This window comes from Cygnus olor, chromosome 9 (genome assembly GCF_009769625.2).
Source record: "Cygnus olor isolate bCygOlo1 chromosome 9, bCygOlo1.pri.v2, whole genome shotgun sequence".
NCBI lineage: Eukaryota > Metazoa > Chordata > Aves > Anseriformes > Anatidae > Cygnus > Cygnus olor.
Window position 1 is genome coordinate 21,122,910 of NC_049177.1, and position 7,050 is coordinate 21,129,959.

The window sequence follows — 7,050 nt, forward strand, 5'->3', positions numbered from 1 at the left end:
CTCGCTTGTAATCAATGAAGGGCAACTGGGTTAACTCAGCTCCAATTCGTCTGTGTTGACAGGACTCCACTTGCAGACATCTACCTCGGCTTGACCCAGTGTAACTCAGTGTCCAGAGCTGCAACTGGGAGCAAAACTGCCTTTCTAAACAAGGTGAGGCACAGAAATCATTAAAAGCTAATGTGTGCCAGCCTCTGTAACAAATTTTCTCAGTTTTCCAGATGAAAAACAAGTTAAGGCAGAAGGTGCTTTTCCTGCTAATACCTAATCCTTCCTGTGAGTAACATCGCTGTCTGTCTCGGGATCCTGGGATCATCACGGCATGGGAAGAAGGGAAGTTTAAAAAGCAACAACAGCAGCAAGCGCTGGAGACCAGCAGTGCTGAGCTCTCCTGCCTCCAGGACCTGGCAGCAGCAGCACAAGCCTCTCCCCCAGCCGTGCCAGGCCCGGGCAAAGGAGAGGTTGTTTACCACAGATAGGGCTGGGGGAATTCCACTGTCGCTTCTAGTTTCTCTCAGCAGCTCTTGCCTGAGTGCCAAAGCTCCTTGATCTTGACAGAACAATGAGGGCGTTTTCTCATCTAGGCTCACAGGAAGCGGTGATAAATTTGAACAAAGCACCTAGCCTTCAGCCTCACAAGCCCCTCGGCTGCTCTGCAGACTGGCAGCAGCGAAACTCCTGGATGTGGGATCAGCTTGGCACTCGGCTGCTCGCTGCTGTTTCACCTGGTGTGCTTTCTGCAGCCCACCTAGGCCAGGCACCGCACGAGTCAGCAGTTCACCTCAGTGTCAGCAGGGTTTGTTCGGGCAGGGCTTTTAATGCATAAACACACTGTCATGAGCCGGCACTTGCACTACTGAAGCAGGTTCCTGTCCCTGATGTTTTCTTCCTTGACTGTTCCTACAACACTGAAGTTGCTGCAGGCTTGGCAGCGTTGGGAACCCTCTGGATATACCATAACCCTCACAGGAGCTGAGGGGACTTCGCTGTTTGGAAAGGAAGAAATTAGGTGACAAAGACATTGGCATGTTAGGACCTTATCTACAGTCTGCTAAATTGACAAAAAAAAAAAAAAGCCAGACATAAATGGGATTTTACCATACCCTTCCCAGCAGGCAGGAAGGTGAGGTCACTGCAGTGCAGGCAGGTGAGGACAAAACATTCCTACTCGGTGCTTTCCCCAGGACCGATAACTGAATCAGCGAAGGACAGAAGAACACAGGGCTGCTGTCCTTTATCTGCTTGGCCTTATTGCTAGGCTTGCTTCCCTGAAATACTTGAAGAGACCAGTGAAGGAGCAGTGCTTCCAGCATGGAAGACGGCCGGTGCTCACAGCTGAGGAGGAAGGCAGCTGGCCACGGCATCCTGCCTGCATTCTCACCCAGCCGGGCAGCTGGGCTCTTCGAGAGCAGCTGCAAATGAGGCATCGGTGTCATTACTACAGAGTAATGAAAAATAAACCTTGGGAAATGGTACGAGCTCAGGCAAATCCACTGAGTTTTGCTAGCAAAAGTCTGCCAGAGGTTTCCAGTTTTCACCAGCTGAAAATGAATCGCTTACAATTATGCAGAAGAGTACCTATAGGTGCTTTAAATTATCCTGTGTATCTGAAGTTTCATTTCCCCTAAGTGAAGAAAGTTTCATTTATGTTTTCTCTCTGATCACATTGAGCAATAATCATTAAGTGAAATGAGTCCAGCAGGGCAAAGTCACCGGGTTTCGTCCACCTCTTTTCAGTTCCTATCAGGACTAACCGGAACAGGGAAAATGTTGCAATCAAACAACTTGCAGTCAGAGATATCACCACTCCTGGTATTACTGTTCTTGAAAGCAATCTTCTGCCAAACGACTTTATGCCTCTAATTCCAGTTTTCCATTATCTTTAGGTTTTTATGGGTCTGGTATTTAACAGGTTTGCATGCAGCACAGAAGGTAAGGTTGGAAAGTTGCCTTTCTCCATCCTGATCTGTTTTACCTCTGCAGAGATGCCAGCTTACCTGTCTGTCATCACACGGCTGGAGATGTAGCTATGTCACCACTGAGCTTGACTTCAGATTCCTCTTTGTTTCTTATCCTTTTCTCTCTCCTGCACGTATTTCTTCATGCTTTTGACATTCGTTTTCTGTGGAAACTCCTTTTTCCAGAGATAAAGAGAAGGTTTAAACTTAAGGTGAGCAGGATTTTGGGAAGGTCATTGCAATAATGAGGCAGCAAGTGTCTCCTGCTATGGTGTTTCTACCAGAGGCCAAGAGATACCTTTTAAAAGTGTTCAGCAAGAAACTCATATGACTACTATATATTCTCACCATAAGGAAGGCCATACAGCCCAGTGGGCTTAGTGGTATGAGCATCAGGCAATCCTGGATTCCCAGACTTACTGGCAAAGCCAGTAACCTGTCTTTGCAGGGTTAATATGGTTAATATCATCACAGTCTTTTTTGTTTTCTCAGACTGTTTCACAAGGAGATAACCACAGGAATGTGGGTGCTGTGGTCAACATCAGTGCATTTCTGGCTTTTCAACTTACTGTAATTGCATTCTGAGTCAGAATTTTGCTTTCCTTTGATGGTCTATTTTGACTTGGGAATGAAGAGCATGGGAAGGTTGCTCTCCCCTCATCTAAGTTTGCTCCTCAGATGACATCACCAGTGTGGCTCATAAGCCCATGCTCCCCACTTGGGTGCCTTGCTGCACCGTAGGAAGGATCCATCCAGATAACCACCCCCTAAGCCTCACCTTGGAGAACGTAGGAAAGGAAGGAAATTGGCCCCAAAATTCAGTCCCGACACGCTCTGCCAGCCCTGCTTGCCACCTCACCCCAAGCCCCCCCGCACTTTCCATCACACCTGGAGACAACTTAGTTTATACACAATAATTTCCATGGTGCACTGAGCCAAATATGTGTTTATCTGACACATAATATCAACTAGGAACCCACAAAAATTTTGAAGCTTGAATAATGTTAGATCTCCTATTCAAGTTCAAGTTGAGACCATATTCACCAAGAAAAGTCAGGTGAGATTTTTCCAGTATGGTGACATCTTCCTTTTCTTTCCTTACGCAATTAGGCACACAACTTGCTCATCCCAATTAATTTAGTCTTTTGAGAAAAATAAAATCCATATATGAAATCTAATAGCACAGGTAGATCTGCAGGGATTAACAATATGAAGAAGAACATTGTCAAGCATATAATGATATTTTGTGGTATGTTTGCTACAGCTAATGCTTTTAATTGCATTTTCCAGTTTAATTCTAGTAGCCAAAGGCTCAATGCACAAGGCAAATAAAAGACAGGATAATTGGCATGCCCAAGTGCCTCTTTTCAACATAAATCAGAGAGACAGCAAATATGAGTTGAGCAAGGAGATCACCATGTTGCAGTTTAATTCTCTCAAGATTTTGCCAAAATTAATTTCACACTGCAGGATAGAAAAACAGGCCTGGGAAGTGCATTCAGAATGTCAGGAGGGACTGGGGCCACAGTATCCCCCTCCACATTAGCATTTCACACAAGTGTGAGAAAGCTTGTAAGCAAACAGATCGAGGAGGAATAGGATCAGATGGAGACATCTTTCTGGGTGTATTTTTCTATTCTCTACATTTGTCAGAAATTGCTGGGGAATTTGCATTAATAAAAGCTTCTTCTTTGATTACAGGAGAAATTAGTAAAAGGTTTTCGAAACAGAAAGACCTTCCTACAAGCCCAATGGCAGCAACAGATTTGCTTATCCACGCCCAGCTGTTTTTTTGACATCAGCCCAGCAAATTCATGCAGAGGTGAACTATCACACTACTTCAACTGGCAGTGCACAGCACTTTGTATGTACACAAGGAGCTGCAAGATAACAGTGATTTGGAGTGTAAATTCTCTGGGGCTAGGATTATGGATTTAGACTCAGAAATACATTACCACAGCTTTGTTTTTAAATCCATCTGAGTCACAAGGTAAAATAAGTAAAAATTTATTTTTCTTTGAGTTTTAAGCCAAGGTGTTTTTTCTAGTATTTGATCTACAAGTACAGCCACTGCAAATAACTTTGAAACTGCCAACATTCATGGAGGCAATTTGTTCATCTACCTGAGCCCTATGCGTTTTTTGTTTGAAGACAGAGTAAATAGGTACTTCTACTTATCAGCACTGCAGAGCTTACACAGTTTGTTTGGAGAAAGCTCAATTCTCTAGGGCTTTGCATGGCAGCAGCTGAAACATAGCTGGTCACATTCTCTGCTGGTGTTATCTGAAATATTTCTGTTACTTCTGAGAGAGTTTCACCCTTAATGCTGGTAGACAGTTGACCTTATTGCATCTGCATCATGGTCTGAGTTCCAAAAACTTGGAAGCTGTTCAACAGTTTTTTGTTGTTGTTTTTTTTTTTTTTTTTTTTCTGACTATAAAGAAAACATGCCTGTATTTGGCTGCTACACAGATTATTTGGTTGTCTAGTCTAACAAAACACTCCAGTGGTGTTGTCAATCGCATCCAGTTTTGGAAAGCTACACTGTGTTTTGTACAGTATTTCCAGGCTTGTTTCCATTAAACAAGCCTGTTCCTGCTGCAGTTCATGTGACTTTGGCCATTAACTGTAATAAGGGCAGGATCAAATCCAATGCATGGTCCCAAAGACACTTGTGCACATTTCTAACCCCAAAGTCATCAGCAGTAAAAGCAAAACATTTGTGGAAATTCCAGTCAGCAAACCAGCCCCCAGAATTATTCAGTTTGTGTGCATATAAAGCTGGCACAGGGCAAGGACAGGTAGTTCAAGGAAAATAGTGGGAGCAAGCAGCTGAGAGTGACAAAAAATTAGTTTGACTATGCATTAGTGTAAGGTTGCACTCTAAGATTACAGTGCTTGTTCAATATATCCCTTGTTGAAGACAAGCTCCCGAGGGGCGTGAAGTTTCTCCCCAGCTTCAGGGTAATCCCATTATCTGGGTGAACCTCTGAGCACAAACCATGCCTCTGCATCTGTTCCATGACTTCTGCAGGGACTGTCTACATAGCCAGGCCTTTGTGCATTTATCTGCTGATGTCTCAAGTGCAGAGGCGTCTTTACACTCTTGTACATTTAGTTTACAATCTTCAGTTTGGATTAGTTTTACTGTGAGCACGTCTTTACAGTCAAAAGGTAGTGTTATAAGGGATGAAATCCAGATGTTCCGTGTTTATCCAGTATTAGTGATTTCATAACACTTAGTTTGCAAGTCATGACTAGATTTTTTCAGCTGCCAGCAGCACAGCCCAAGTATCAAGCTGTGTTTCCTCTGCTCATTACATTCACAACACTGAGCTGAGTTGCAGAGATGTTAAATTGCCATGACTGGGAATTAAAGCTTCAGAAATAAATATTTTGCCTGTGGAAAACCAGATTTCACAAATAGATAACGCATACCTTAACAATGCTCCTCAGGGTACAAATGTCCACTTTCTGGAAACATTCAGCTCTGTGCTGACAAATGAGTGAAGCATGATGCTGACCACCAGCTGACCTTTTTTCTGGTGCTGCCTGTGTCAGGATAAAGCATGGATATTTTTTCAACTACACAAATTTGGCAGCACTGATACCGTTAGATTAATACGGGGTCTTAAGCAGAACACAACCTAAGGCCTTTATCTCGAGATAATGCTTTCTGCATTTGGCATTTCTGTTCAGAAGATGTATCTTGGCCAAGATCACCCAGCATTTAAACCCTGCTCAGTTTTTCTTACCTTTACAGGACTTTTGCTCTCTGCGGTAGCTGCAGAGATTCCACCAAAGAGCAGAAATTAGCGAGAAGCTTTGGAAGACACATGGCATGGATGTGATGCCTTCTACCTGCCATTCCACATGAATGTGAGAAAAAGAAAAAGGTGAGTACAATAGATTTTGCAAGGACTGCAAAATCTGTACATCAGTGTTAAGTCCACAATCAACATACATCAAGCCTCTGCTCCAGGCTATTAGAAACAACAAAGTAATCTGACAGCAATTTTGGAGAACTACATGTTTGCCAAATACTGAACTGCTTTTATCTGAAAATGATGTCTATGCTAAGAAAATTTAGTTGCAGCTATCTTATATGCAAAAGAGATAACTGGTTCAACTACAGTAGTACTCCATCAGGGGATTAATGTCAACCACAATATTTAAAGCACAATAAGCAGAATTTTGCTAAATGCAGCAAAACTCAAGATTACTGTGCACCACTAGGAATTGCATAGACTGTGTGCAGGTATTTGAATGTCTGTATATTTAGATAGTAGCGTGCATACATTCACACACCTCTATATCTGTGCAGACATGGTGGGTTTAAGTCTGAAGCAGCACCATGTGCAAGGATTATCTAATCAGTCGAGTTTTTAAGTAATCTGTTTCTCATGACATCCCTTCCCTAGGGGGGAAAAAAAAAAAAAGCAAAAAAAAAAAAAAACAAGAATAGAGGTTTGTCAAGTTGTAAAACTCAGTTCTCACAAAGTGCTTTTCAGGCTTGAATCCTTCCTAATCCACCTGTGGGGGAGATGGGTGCTGAGATTTCTTCTGCCTGATGGTCCCCCCGAAGACAAGCACTAGCAGCATGAACATCAGGCTGCAGACACAGCTCCTCGTATGCCTGCAAGTCATGCTTTCACTTAGAGCAAACATGGAACGGCTTTGTTCACGTACAAGTCTCTGGATTGACAATTGTTATGAGGCTGCGTAAATCAGACACAGTCTAAGTCAGACAGACAGCAAACCACAACGGCAAATGAGGAATGCACTTACCCTTCAGGCACCTGTTTTGATTTAAAAAGTGCTAATGAAGCAAAAGATGTTGTTTTTTCCTACAACTCTCTTCCCACAAATCTCTCCCCGGGAACGTTTATAAAATTCTGGAAACTTCCTGTATTGCATTTTAAGAACCATAATCTAGAGCCACTGGCAGGCAGCTGACTGGCTACACTACCTCTTTCACATTGAAGCAGGGCTCTTTGAAATCAAGAGAGAAGTCATTAAACCTACTCTGATTTCCAACAGGTTCTTTTCTGCATAAGGCAAAAATGCCTCATCAATTCACTGCCTTCAAAAT

The 7,050-nt window shown here is 43.0% G+C and overlaps 1 long non-coding RNA gene across 1 annotated transcript; it reads right to left on the reverse strand.

Moving 5' to 3' along the window:
• Positions 1-527: 527 nt before the first annotated feature.
• LOC121074619 lies at positions 528-5,830 on the reverse strand. The gene is made up of 2 exons (XR_005822438.1): positions 5,397-5,830; positions 528-2,134 (listed from the first exon to the last, which is right to left on the reverse strand). It is a non-coding gene; the product is annotated as an uncharacterized LOC121074619 (long non-coding RNA).
• Between the last annotated feature and the right edge of the window lie 1,220 nt (positions 5,831-7,050).